This window comes from Lonchura striata, chromosome 5 (assembly GCF_046129695.1).
Source record: "Lonchura striata isolate bLonStr1 chromosome 5, bLonStr1.mat, whole genome shotgun sequence".
NCBI classification, from domain to species: domain Eukaryota; kingdom Metazoa; phylum Chordata; class Aves; order Passeriformes; family Estrildidae; genus Lonchura; species Lonchura striata.
This window is the reverse complement of record NC_134607.1, coordinates 50,049,314-50,064,075: the sequence shown is the minus strand read 5'-3', so window position 1 is coordinate 50,064,075 and position 14,762 is coordinate 50,049,314.

Sequence of the window (14,762 nt, the reverse complement as noted above, 5' to 3'; positions counted from 1 at the left end):
CTTCTGTGTTAGCAGAAATTATGACATCACTTCTCCTCTGGTTTTGTAACCTTGTACGTACAATTGCTAGAAAAATTGACAGGTTTACTCTGGAAAGGTGGCAGTACAATTTAAGAAGCAAGTTCAAAAGGTTGTTTATTGCAAAAGGCATATGTGTTAGAATAAGGTGAAATGAAACTTTTCCAAGGTGAAATATTATCAGCAACTCCAGTGATTAATGGTCTAAATTCCAGACTTATCAAAGTATGAGGAGTTCTAATGATGCAGTAAGAGCTTCAGAATTCCCCACTGACTGCCTGTGAATTTCAGGAATATTCCTGTCTCCACAACCCAATCATCCAAGCAATGACCACAGCTTGTTTTCTTGAGAGTTTGGACTGAAATGGAACAGGATTAAAGACAGAGGTTATTGGCAAGTGTATGCAGTAAAAATATCATAGCACTGGGAGGTTTTTTTGCTAGTTTATTTTTTTGTCTTTTAACTTATAAAATATCTCAGAAGCATTCCAGTATTGCCAACTTGGAAGCATTTGCTGAAATATTTATGACATTTATGAATTGAGCTTCTGGTCTTTGACATTAATTTTTCAAAACAAAATCAAATGGTATTTCACAAAAAGTAAGTGCAACAGTGAAAAGAACCATCTTGAAAGGATTCCTCCTGCAATGGTTTTCCTTCCTTTTCTCCTCCTTTCTAGCCCAAGCCCAGTTGTGTTCTGAAAAGGGAAACGGAAAAGGATATGAAAATGACAGTCAGAAGTGGATAGACAAAAGACTCCATTTTCTGCCTTTCACAGAGAATAAACATTTATTACATCCTATCACTATCTCATATTCTGAAGAAAATGGAAGAAAAAACTGTCTTTACCATGGCTTCTTCTCAGGCACTGGAGTTCTACCTTCTCATTAAGACAATCATCATCATTCATGTTAGTTGACAGAGGAATCAGCTGATCTGAAAAACCAGCTCATAAATAATTTTTCCATCTTCCTTCAACCTTGCATAGACATCAAATAGCCTGGATCTCCACAAGCTTCTAGAAGAATCAAAGTGGTCAGAAAGAATTATCTAGCTGTCTTGTACCAACAGCAGATTTCCTCTTGAGCAGCAAAGCATGAGATAAGAGTAAACCTGAATAAAAGAGGATTCCCTGTAGATACAACTGCTTTCCTTAGATACTTTGATTTTAATGCAAATTGTTGGCTTATATTTAAGCCTAATTAAATCTAAGTAGACTAATCTACTCTACACTCCTGAAACCCAGTAAATACGTTATTGTCATTGCTGAGACCAGGCCACAGGCTCTGTAAGGGTTATACAAGGCCTCAGGACTAGGGCTTGTCTTAACTTTGCAATTTAAATGTGACAAATTGGTGGATAATACAGTCAACCTGCCTAAAATTGTACATGGCAATTGTGTGAGGCCCTCCTAGGAATGTTTTTTTGGTGGTACCAGGCTACAGCCATTGCAGACTGACAGAATATGTTCTTATTGTACTATCAAAAATAATACTTAAAGTACCTCACCTCTGAGCAACTTAGGATGTCAAAATTTAATGTAAAAAAACAGTGGAGAATTCAGGCAATATGGACTCTGGTTTGGATACATAACCTGAAGAAGACCAAGGGCCAGTTTCATTATATTGTTCCAAAACTGTCTAATATTATCTGTCTACTACCATATTCTCATAAATCCAGATTCAAACTAGAGTCCTGACACACCTTCAGAATGCATAATATTTATAAAATTTCTCTAATAATTATAAAATTTCTATAGGAAGACCTGGTAGTTTTCAAGACAAGGAGGTCAGAGAAGATCTTGTCATGATGACCAGTGCTGGCCATAGCCCAGTCAGATTGGGCTGAAGCAATGATGGAGGTCCCAGGTGAAGTCAGGGAGTCAGTCCAGAAAGGATGGATCTGGCCAGAGAAGTTATGTGGTAGCAAAACTGATCTTGAGCATCAGCAGCCAAGTCCTTAGGAGGGGGTTACACTTGGCTACTTGTGGGAAACCCACAAAGATCATCCTTCAAGGTCTGCAGTGATGGCAAACATAACTTTCTCTGTTTCCCCATGTATTTCTCACTTCTTCATTACTGAGACTCTCCATCTACATAGTTATAACAAAATCACTATAGAAAATATGTCATGAATTAGCACAATTCCCCCGCCTATACAAATGGATATGGAAGCATTGACTTCAACAAACACCTTCAATAGCAAAAGATAAGTAAAACACCCTGGAAACTACGGTATACTGACAGCATATATTGTCACAGAGACTATAGCAGTAACAACCTCTTGGCATCTTACTTTTAAGTAATAAGTAATTTTTCTTACTCTACAGCAGAACAGCTAATAGCTATGAAATATTCATCAAAATGCTACAATATTGGGAAATCACAATATTGGTTAAATTCCTAAATATGAATTTTTATCCCAAGCTCATACAAAGCACCAAAGCCAGAACATTTGGCAGAAAAGTGTACAGTATATTTCAAATTTTTACTGGTCCCCATGACTGCAGAAATATGTACAAATGATAAATTGGACATGCTAGATAAGAAAAGGGAAATTTCATGCTTCAGAACTTAAAAATATCTAGCTTTAGTATTGGTAGAAATAAATATGCAAGGGAGTGATTTCATTTAAACAAGTTTTATCAGACTTGATATGTTTGAGCATGGATTTGCATGTATGAGAGAAGCCGGTAAGAATCAGTGTCTGAACACAAAAACTGAGGGAAAGCATGGGAGAAGCAACCTCAGTTTGTATATATTGTTGATTAAATAAGAATAAAATAAAATTATGTAATGAAATACTCTTTAAGAGCAGTTCTTTTGCTAATTTCAAGGGGTTTGAAAACTACATTGCTTACTAAATATTTTAAAGGTTTCCATGCTCAGGAGAAAATGGAAACTTTTGTAAACATTTATTTAGATCATTTATAATCAAGATTGCATTTAAAGTCCTCAAGTAGTATTGTAAAAAGTTTATTCAACTTTCCCTGAAATCTAAGCTGATTTTAAATTAATTTAATAATGGTCTTGATATATACTTTAAAGTCATCCACATAAAGTCACAAAATCTCATGACTTTTCTGCAATACAGGATGGTAAATTTGTAAATGGTTTTTGTGAAACTCAAATTTGACACTTCTTACAGTGTTGAGGAAAGTTCAACGTGTCTTTTAGCTTTGGCATTTGAAGATGACTGGGCTACTCATCACATGTATAAGCCTAGACAACAACTGCAGCTCACAGTCTCATTCATCAGTCAAATCAGGCCTTTCAAACAATAGAAGATCTCTCTGCCCTTTGCAGAATGCTAGTAACAAGTCTGTTGCACGAGGAAGTGAAGACTTCTAACATCTAAAAAGTGACAGACATCTTGAGTCACTGAATTTTATTATTTTGCCCCTCCTTAGAAGAACTTGAAAAAAAAATCATATTTAACTCTGTCTCTCAGGAATCTTTTAGAATCTAATATTATTTAGTAAAAGTTACAGAGCAGCACACATAAATAAAAGCAATGGCAAAAATAAAAAGGAAACACAAAAAGGAAAAGCAATTTAGAAAGCATTTAGAAAACTGTGCTCAGTAGCCTAAAGGAGAATCAAAGAAACCAGCAGAAAATATCCATATTATTTGTTTTAATGATGTCAAGAAGAAATAGCATAATGCTCTAATTTAAACCCTGAGGAACAAGACAAACTTTAAAAATCATAAATATTTTTAAAGACTTTAGGGTTTTTTTCCCATTTTAACCAACTCCAGACAGAGTGAAAAATAGTCTGTAGTGAATGAGATTAAAGAGATGTTACTGGAGAACAGTTGTCTTTTCTGTGCCTTGTTCATCTGATGATCCTTTGATTGAAGTTGTTTTATGTTTGAATGTAAATAATAGACTGAAAATGCAGATAAAATTTTCCAGTGTCATCTCCTCACATGAAATTTCACAACATACTCAAATGCATAAATTAAACAAAGAGCAGTATCCAGTATTTTTATAGTACAAGTAATAGGTTGGTGGATTTCGGAGCATATTTTGGAGCATATTATAGTCTCAAGGGTCTCTTTGCTCCAATACTTCCTAATCTATATGTTTAGGGGTATTTCTATTTTCCAGGAAAGCCCTGAATCTTACTTCATTTTATGCGAGTCTGGATTTTCCCTTTTTATCTTACTGCCTTCCAACACTGATACTCTTCACAGTTTTCTTCAGTCTTCCCAGTCTTAACATAAGGGTAAGACTTATCCTTACAGTTATGAATAGCATTATGGTGATGCAAAAAATTCCCCCTCCCCTGGCAGGATCCCAAAATTCAGCCTTCCCTGCAACAATGCACAATTCAGTCTAAATTCTCCTCATAAACTTTTCTTCCCTTTTTTTTTAACAGATGTAGCATTGAGACATCACACCTCCCCTTACTGTTTATGACTGACAGGGAAAACATTCCACCTGAAAGCCTTGGATACACAAATCATCAGACTATTTTACCCAGCTTTCTCCCCTTGAACTCAGCCTCCTGTTTCCATCCAATCGTCCAGAATTTACGGGCTTTGGGCAGCTCAACCAAATCAGTCCCCAGGCTGCTCTGAAACCAGCCAAGCTCCAGGAATCCCACCTATATATTTAAGGTTTCATACAACAAAGGGGAAAAGGAGGGCAAAGTAGAGCTGACAGGTTAGCAGGGCTTCCCATTATGATTCCTCGGGGGAAGAAAAATAACACTCTAATGATTTAAACAGCCTGATGTGTGTTGTCAAGCCCATAAGTCAGCACCAAAGAATTATATGTAATATACCCTATAGCAGCTAAAAAATGCATTTGCCATAAAGCAATACTGTGTTATTCACCTAATATGCTCCACAAATCCAGCCTGGGCCCTTTAGTAGGTGACCAATTTAAATAAGGTAAAGCTCTGGAGATTGGTTATTACCATATTTTGTAACTTGCAGAACAGCTTTATACTAATGATCTGCCTGAGAAAAATCTCCTTTGCATATAATAATTTTTTTTCTGATCTCAGAAACCTAATTTCCACAATATCAAGCTATTTTAGAATGCAGTTAATTTTTACCAAAAACAAATTCTTCTAATTTAGTGAGTCTTTACACTATTAAACCTGCAATGAATTGGAATAAAATGCTTATCTCAAAGAAAAGTGGCAACCGAAATGGCATTGTTTTAATTACAAACTAAGAGCAATCCAATATATGCATATGGGATTGAGTTTTCTTGATGTCATCAGGAAAATTATTAATCTGTTGGCAAAGATAACTTCACTGTATCTGCATCCACCTGTTGTTGTTCAACCCCAACTGGCAACTAAGCAACATTTGTGTTGAATTAAGATGAATTTAATAATTTAAAAACTTCAAAATACTTTCATAATGGGAGAGAGAGGAAGAGAGAATGGTGATGCACAGTAAAACTGCTTACCACCCACTGACTCAGCCAGTCCTGAGCAGCAACTGGCCCTTGCCAAACAGCTTCTCCAATTTATATAATGAGAATGGTGATCTTTGGTCTGGCATATCCCTTTGTTCAGCGCAGGTCAGCTGTCCTGGCCATGCTCCCTCTCAGTTTCTTGTGCACCTTCTCACTGGCAAAACATGAGAAACTGAAAAGTCCTTGGCTTAGAGTATGCACTACTTAGCAGCAACCAAAGCATCACTGAGTTATCAACATTATTCTTGACTAGTTTCAAAACACAGCACTGTACCAGGTATAAGGAAGTAGGAAGAAAAATATTAGGTACTAGGAAGAAAATTAACTTTATCCCAGCTGAAACAAGGGCACTAGCTAGCACTTCTATTCTCTCTGATGCACAAGATATTTTGAGGAGACAGGAAATTAGGAAATTGATCCTCATCCCTATTTCAAGGGGATCAGACATAAACAGTTTCCCAGACTTGGGGATGCAGAGATCTGTGTTAGTGGTTCCCAGTGAGGTGCATCCAAGCCATCGTACTGCACATCAGTAAGCCAGGCTACCCATCACTGCTGCTCCCTTCTGGAGGCACCTGCCATGTCAATGTGATATTTGCTTCCTGGGTGTGCTGCCACCCAACACCTGCTGTGGTGCAATTCTCTAACAGCCAGGTGTCTTTCCCTACCAATGACCTGGGAATCTGCTCAGTTTTGCTGTAAAGGCCAGCTGAATTTGGCTCTGATTTGAATAGGACTACTCTTTAACTTCAGGTGAAGCATCATGTCAGGAGAGTATATGAGCCAAGGTTTGGGTTTGGCCCTAATTTTTCAGCCTTTCTGAAACCAAATCTGAGATAGCAGGAGATGAAAACCAGTAATAATGCTTTCCATGTAACTGATTATTATTGCTGTCACTTGGCCAAGCAGAGAAGTTTAGGGTCACTACCTTTTAATACAGGCTCTCTTAACTTTCAGTATTATTAAGACCTCATGAGTCACCCGAGGTAGTTATTCCAAGTGAGGGGAAAAGTAAGGTAGATAATGGAGCCTACAGGCATGGAAGATATTTTATTATTCCTGGGAGACACTATACAGAAATGTCAGACAGGACACCTACTGAAAACTGCTGTAAAGAGTGTATTTATATAGAAGCAAGTAATGCTCAAAATAAATTCATTAAACTAACATTTATTTTTATAAAAGGCAGAGAAATTGGTGAGATGGAAGATTCTTATCTGATATTTACTCTGGTCTTTATTTCTCTGAAAATTGAACTGAATGAAAAGTAATTATATTTTGCTTTTACTTTTGGAATCCTGAAACACTATAAAAGTACTATTCAGCTGAACTTAGGTGAGATGAAGTGCAACCCTTCTGGTAACTGCTATATACCAGAAGCTCCCACTACTACCATGACCTAATTTTTCCAGCCTATTTCCCTTCCTTCCTTATGAAAGCTCTTCCCTTCAGTACGGTTTATTTTGTCTTTTCAATATTAGAAAAAGGTGTCCTTGCCTTGAAACAAACTCAGGTTCCAGAAGTAGAAAACAAGCCTGCTTTTAAAAGGCAGGAACTAGTAGCTTAAACACTCATTAGATGCCTCGGTTTCAAAGTCAAAAATGTTTAATTAATAGTGTAGTATTAACACTGCTAAAAAATCAAAAGTCAGAATCACCATGTTGAGATATAGGTTTCAACTCTTTTGAAAGTGTGACTGTATTTTCACATCTAGCAAGAACTAAATTTAAGGACATTATTAGAAACACGCTTGCCAGCACAAGAGGTAATATATTCAAACTAAGAAAAATAGTCTGTTACGTTTATCAGCAGAAATCTGAGGAAATCTGTCATAGTCATGGACAAAGGCCCAAGATACTTCTGGTAATCATTTGGTCTGATCTTTTCTAGTCAGTGTTTCCTCTCCCTCTCTTCTGAAAGTTAATATTTAGAAAGCCAATTAGAATTTTTAATTTTTTTAAATTTATCTTATTAGAAATCCCTTTAACATGCATAGATTAGATATGACAGGGATTTTTGTGGTTATGGTCATCAAATTGGTTTTCCTTTTATTCAGAGACATCTAATTTCCTGGCTACTGTTGATCTATCCAGGCGCAAAATGAAGTTCCAAGAAAGTCCCACTTCATCACATTTCATTACAAGTCAGGTTTGGGTTCCTAAATTTTATAGGAGAATATATTAGTCACACAGGTCCTTGTGACTGATTACTTAATATTCAAACTTGAGGATTGTACTTGAGCCAGTCCTGAACAACCTGGCAGTTCACTGCACCATTATTTAAAGACATGAACTGTGTCTCTAAAGTCCTGTCTTTACGTTTCAGGTCCAGTTTACTTTTTATACATATAAAAGTAGATAATCATTCAGGCAGGTTACCACACTGCTTGTAAAACTTTTTCTGCCTTTTTTCTTTTTTTTTTTTTTTTTTGTTTCCTCTGAATCATCTGTTCAGGTTTAACAGAACCACAGAATCATCAAGCTGGAAAAGATCACCAACTATTCCAACTTCAATCTAGAACCACCAAAATCACTCCTAAACCATATACCCAAGTGCTATTGTCTTAAATTGAATCAGGATCTCTAGAGCTGATGCCCATTTAAATATCATTTAATCTTTGGCAAAGTAAAAAGAAAATACAGTGCCAGCAAATATCTTATGAGCACCATGGCATAAGAAAAGGAATCAACAAACCTCTTTCCCTAGTACAGAGTTTTACAGTGTTAGGTTCTTTGCTTTAAATAAAAAATACAGCAAGTTGCAAAAGCTGACTATGAACAATTCTGCTGCTACCCTAACGTCAGAAATTTCATAGACTGCAGGAGGCAGAAGTCAAACACAAATGGGAATTGTCAGTGTCAATGCCTTTCTTTAATTTTAGTCATACCATAAAAATGTTTGACAATTTTTTTAAAATCTAGTTAAAGACTACCAATGACTAATATATTAGTTCCTCTAACACATTTTTCTAATAAAATACATTGCAGCAATAAGAGTATATCTTTATGGCCTCCATCGAGTTATGTATTTTTGTACTGATGACTATATCATATCATAGACTTGCTACACAAAAACATCAGGAAATAAGCACACACAGCTGCTTGTTCTTATAGCAAACTTTATAATGAACAATTAAAACAGTTATGAGCTTAGTAATTCCCATGAAGGTTGTTCACACTTCTCAAAAATACTGGTTTAGATTGTTGCAGATTCTGAGAAAATATAATTTCTTCAAATTAGTTGGTGTTTTTAAGGTAGGCATTTCAAAAGGAAATGCTAGAAATACAGTATCATTTAATGAAAAGTGAATTTTGGAAAAAAATACAATACAGGTGAGTTCCATTAGATCACAATATTAAGGAAGAAATAAAACAGTACTAGTAATGGCAAACAACCCAAAAGAACTTGTGTCACAAAGTGCAATCATGCTCGCTTTGGAACTGAAACACTTTAAAATTAGTCAATTTTGCAAAGATGGAAGTCAATTTACTTTTGAGGAGACACACCATCATTACACAAAATTGGAGGCCATTACATCTTCCATATAGTATTGGACAAAGTTATGTAAAACAAAATGAAAAATGAATTGTTGTAAAAGTAAAAATAAAGGTGCTGGTTTAGCCAAAGGCTGGGGAGCTGTACAAATGGGCAATTTCCATCCACCTCTAGACTAAGCTCTAGTTAATTCAGCTAAGAACCTGAACGTACGAAGAACCTCACCATATCTGCACTCAGATCAGAACTCTGAAGGGCTTTAAATCTGCTACATACGTCATCTGCTCAAAAAAGACAAATGTATTTTTTTTTACTTCTATTCTCAAAGGTGTCTTTGTGTTTGCATCTACCTCATAAGGAGAGTATACTGCTATCAACAGGAGCACTTCCACGTACATCTTAGTCTCACTCAAAGGAAAGGAATAGAAGACATCACATAAACTAAGAAATGTTCTTTATCAATCAACAAATTACAGGAAAAAATGAAAGCAATCAAAGATCTGCTGTGAATCACTTAGAGTGCCATTAATTTATTTCATTTTGCAAGGAGGAATATGGAAAAAGATATTATGCTATAACCCATTTGGTTTATCAGAATATTAAAAGGAATAAAAAGGAAATAATGGTATAGGATAGAATAATGTATAGGAATAAAAAAGGGAAAATAAGTTTGTAAAAAATAAAAAACATTTGTCTTGTGGTAGTAAGTTCAAAAAATAGCATTAATACGTATTTTTTTCAAAAAAATGTTACCATTAATTTTACAATAAAACACATAAACAAAAACTGAGAAATACCCAGGAGTCTGTGGCTAAGCAAAGGGTTTTTTAAAGAACTGAGTAAGGCATAATTAGGCAAACAAAATTTTATACTTCTGTAAAGGCTCACAGCTTTTTTTCAAATTCTCCTTTAATAACACCAGAACAGCCTTCAAAGTTCAAGAGAAGGCAGCAATGGCCAATACAGTTTTACAGAGGTGTTGCTGAACCTAACTGAGAAGGCTTTGTTTTGGGGTGTGGGGGTGTGCTGGCAATGTGCACAGGGAAAAATGAAGATGAGGTGGTGGCACAAGACAGAGCATCACCTTGTGCATGGTGTTATATGCCTGCCTCAATTTATCAGCTATACACTGTTTTGTCTCAGCACATAAGCTAAAGTACGATAAAATGCGATAGGAAGGGCAAGTAGGAGCTTGATAGTTGAATGAATATTGAGTTCTTGTTCCTCAGTTTCTGACCAACATGTTTCTAGAAAGACTGCAGACTAACTTTGCCAAGGCCAGAGAAAAGATAGGAGAAAATGAATTGGTCAAGTGCTCTGCCACAAGAAAAAAAAATGAGAGAAGAATAGCGGCTTACCAGAAAAAGAGGCTAGCAAAATTTCCTTAAGATCCTTTTGAGACAGACAGCTGTGCTCATTTAAACTCTGAGCAGGTGACAACCTGCAGGCAATTGCTCTGACTTGTCAGCAGTCAGTATGAACCCTGACTGCTGCCTGCAATTGCAACATGAATGGAAAATAGGCCTGTTTATTCCCAGCTTAATAACAGATGCTTGAAAGGTAGGACCTGACAAGCCTTAATTGCTGTTTTGCCTTCATGTTGATATGGAGGGAAGAGGTAGGGAGTGTAATTTTAGTGTCTGGTCTAAAAAATTTAAAATATATTTTACTGGCAGATGGCTATATCTGAAGGGCAGTAGCAAGCTGGGGCTGTGAAAAATGGAAATAAGGGCCTCTCCTGAATCTGTAAAAGGATAGTAGATATTGGAATTTTTTGATCTTTGTGGAACTAACCAGTAGACTTTTCATCTGGATAAAGGCAAGCAATAGTCTGTCACTGGGAAGAATATTTACAGCAAAATGGAAGTGGGGAATCATGTTTATGCCATTATTGAGGTTGCACTAGGGAATTGTTCCAATGCATACTATTTTGGGTAGAATTTTTGTCAAAAGAGGCATCTATTTTCTCCTTTTAAGAAAAATTACATATCATGTAACTTTGGCAAATTTAAAAGATATAGAATCTTTGTGAATGTCGAGGACTCTCTTGAACATATGGAGCAATTAGTTCATCATGTACTGGAAACAGCTGATCTTATTTTGGTTTTGCTATGATTCATAATTACATTATGCTAAATGGCTGGTAACACTGGTAAGCAGATATTATTTATATGATCTTTTTAAAAAGTAGTTGCATTTGTACACCTACAAAATATATAATTCTGTCTGGCAAAGGATGAAATCAGCATGAAAGATAAACCAAGGCAAATGTCAGCAGAGAACTGCTGAGGAACATCCTGTTGCTGCCCTTGCTGTGAACTAGAGACTGGTGTCTGTATGTGGTCTATTTAGATGGACCAAGCAGTATTTTTTCTACTGTGATTTAGCCAAAGAGGGTGAAGACTAACTTTTACCCTTAACATTGTTCTGTAAAAATAAATTAAGTGTTTGGCACTTTGATGATGAAGGAGATTTTACAATATTAATATACTTATCTCGCTCTTCCTAATGCTGGTGATATTTCATTTCTGTTATCAATTCACCAAAGCTGTTAGGAGTAAAAATGACTGTTTGGGCTTTTTACCAAAACCAAGAATTTTGTGGAAAGAGGGAAAAGGAGAGGAAGACTGAAACGGGCAATTTCAGACTGAAATTTTCAAGGTGTTGATCAAATAAATGCAAAAAAACCCACTGGAAACTTCAGGGCATCTTTGGATTATTTCAGGGATATTTAAATGTCTTCTTATTTTCTACTTCATGCATGTAAATCTGAAATTTATAAATGATTAATCAAAATTAAAATACTATTTCAATCTTTGAATGCTGTATAAATGCTTCTAAGCTTCAAAAATTAAATATGTTAATGTAAAAAGAAATAAAATGTTTTGTTCCTTAGAAAAACTTCTATTTTACTGTTTCTGCTGATTTAAAACAAACATACAAACAGATACTGAATCTGTGTCTTAATCAGTTTCCAGTTACAGAATTTCCCCTCGGTGCCATATAAAAATTGTTCCACTCTAAATGCAAGAGTTATTTTGATTGTCTTTCATGCTTCATTCCCCCTCTCTGAGGCATGCCAATATTCATGGTTGTCACTTCTAGCCTCGCCTTGCATTGTGTAATGAGGAGTGGACTACATTACCACAGAAACCTGAATAGGGCAGAAATTGAGATTAGATTGGCAGGTTTGCCACTCTCTGAAGAGACGTGATGTACAATCTTATCCTGCACAGTAGCATGGTAGTGGTAGCTTCGTAGCATCTTCACAGCTTTTGTTTTATGTATAGGTGGCATTCATTCTGAGCAATCCTCCTGAACTTGTTGTGGTTGTCTGTGTGTACAGATCACACCACCCATGCTGAAAACGTCTAAGCCTCTTCTTTTGTCCTGAAGAGGGAGTCCAGGACAATCTAGCTATCACCTTTGACCATGTAGGTTTTCTAAATTTATAGTTATTCTGTTCTTTTCACATTAATCTATTCAACACGCTAACCATCCTAACAGCTGTAATCAGTGCCAGAAGAAAAGACAAACATTTTAATTTTGCCAAGGCCAGTAACAGGGTGCAGGATGTCCAAATCCAATATGCTGTATGTGAATCCAAATGAGAACCATCTGTAGACATAGAGCAGGATGTCTGCTATCCTGTAAGCACTAAAGCCCATATGAGGTTAATTGTTTTTCAGTTCAAAAATACCATTTTTCTATGTGCATTATTATTTGGTTTGAAGATAGATGAAAAGAAGGAAACAATAGGCTGTGCAGAACAAAACAATTTAGTTAGGAAATAGGCATCAGAAAAGTGGGATATTTGCCATACTGTAAAGGTCATTTACCAACAGGGTATTTGAAAGATAATAATGAGCATGTCATTAGTACATATGAGTCTTGAAAGAAATAATAGCATGTAAGAAATCCTGAGGTGGGCGTAGAGCAGAAATCCCTCCCCCTTCATCTATGAGCGCAGGACTTAGCCAAACCAAATACTCAGAATGCCAATTCCTGTGCCATTATATCCTGCCAAGCGCTGACTTTGGAGTGGCTTACCTCTCTGTCTGCCTCAGCATTTGTAAAATGAACTATTGAACCAAATACCAGACTTCTTTTTGTCAACTTGTGGTAAAACATTTTGTTTATTAGTAATTCTGTTGCTTTCTGTGTATACTACCAGTTTTAACAACATTCTCTCTACCCTCCCTCAGCCTCTCTACAGGCAGTGAGAAGGAAGGACTGGGTAATTGAAGGAAAAATGTCTTAGATCTTTCCTTAGGGAAAATCACTCATTTTCTTCAACTATGTTTTGTAAGCTGTTAGCTTTCATTTTGCCATTAGCTTAGCTTATAAAAAGTCATCATATTACCCTTTCTCTATCATTAGTAATATTCTGACATTTCAAGTTTCTCTGCACTATCCAGTTATGGCTGAACTCATAAGTAATAATAATACAATTAATACAGTTAAAAATCTTATGGTTGTATCTTGGCAATCCAGAAGAAATTTGGGAGGAAAGCAAAAGCAAAGACTGCAAGAAGAAAGGGCTTGCAAAAGGCAGAAGAAAGTCATGCAAATTTAATGTAAATAAAATAGCTTGTAGTTACCCACAGGCATCAAAGCTAGAAGAGATGGATTTTTGTCTGGTGATTAAGACAACTCCTAACCACTCTTCCAGCTGTTATCCTCTCCTAAGATGTTATTTACTGAAGAGCTAGGAAGACAATTAGCCTGAGGAGAATGGAGAGCCTCTAATTTGAGCTAAATTTCACAGGAAATTTAAAGATAGAGAGCAGAAAGAAGAAATAGTTTGAAGAAATCTGCAAGAAGCAATTCTTTCTTTTTCATTTCATGTTAGCAAGAGATGCAGGATCTATAAAAGTGTCTTTAAAACTGCCATTATTCTTCATACAAATATGAAAACTATATACGTATATGCACACACACTTTTATACACATGTATACATAGTGTATAAATGCATACGTGTGTCCTTGGCAACAAAAAAAACCCTCTACATTCCCCCAAAACAAACAAACAAAACAAAACAAAAAACCCCAAAGAAACAAGGAAAACAAAAACCCAAACCAAAAAAAAAAAAAAAAGGCATGAAAATCTTACTGCTTAACTTCAAAAATTCCCAGAGTGTCAGAGCATTGCAACTCTTACACAGTACAGACTGAAATGTTGATGTACAACTCTTCAGATTCCAAGAATATCTAAAGAGCTATGAAGAAGCATTTCAGGAAGATGTGCAAAAGCAAAGACTGAACAAAATACTCCCTGGAGAAACAATGTCCACACAGGTGCCAAATCAAGTCATGGGTTCATTACCCAAGATGTTACTTTTGTCACCTTAAAAACTTTCATATTAAGTTTATGATGATTTCTGCAACTTCCCAAGCTCACCGAAAGTTTCCAGTCAAAAGCACTTTTTTCAGTTCATTATGAGTTTAACTTGAATCACTTTCTGACCCCATTGCACATAACTATTTCAATAGTTATTATTCAAAACAATTTTATAGATTAAAGTGACTTCTCTTTTACCTTTCAACTGCTTTGAATAATGTGTTACTTCATAGCAACATTTAAGGTATCTCTTCCTCCCTCATTTATCTTACACACTGATTGAATTAATTTTAAATTAGGCTGCAGGCTATTTTGGGCAAAGGTTACTTCCAGCAAGGTATTTGCAGAGCATGTATTTCAAATGGGTCTGTTAAAATTGGGTATTAGCAGAGTACAATAGTAGGTATTATTAACAACAACTGTTTTAGGTTCAAAGATCAGGTGAGTTGATGTCTGAAAACAAATGAGACA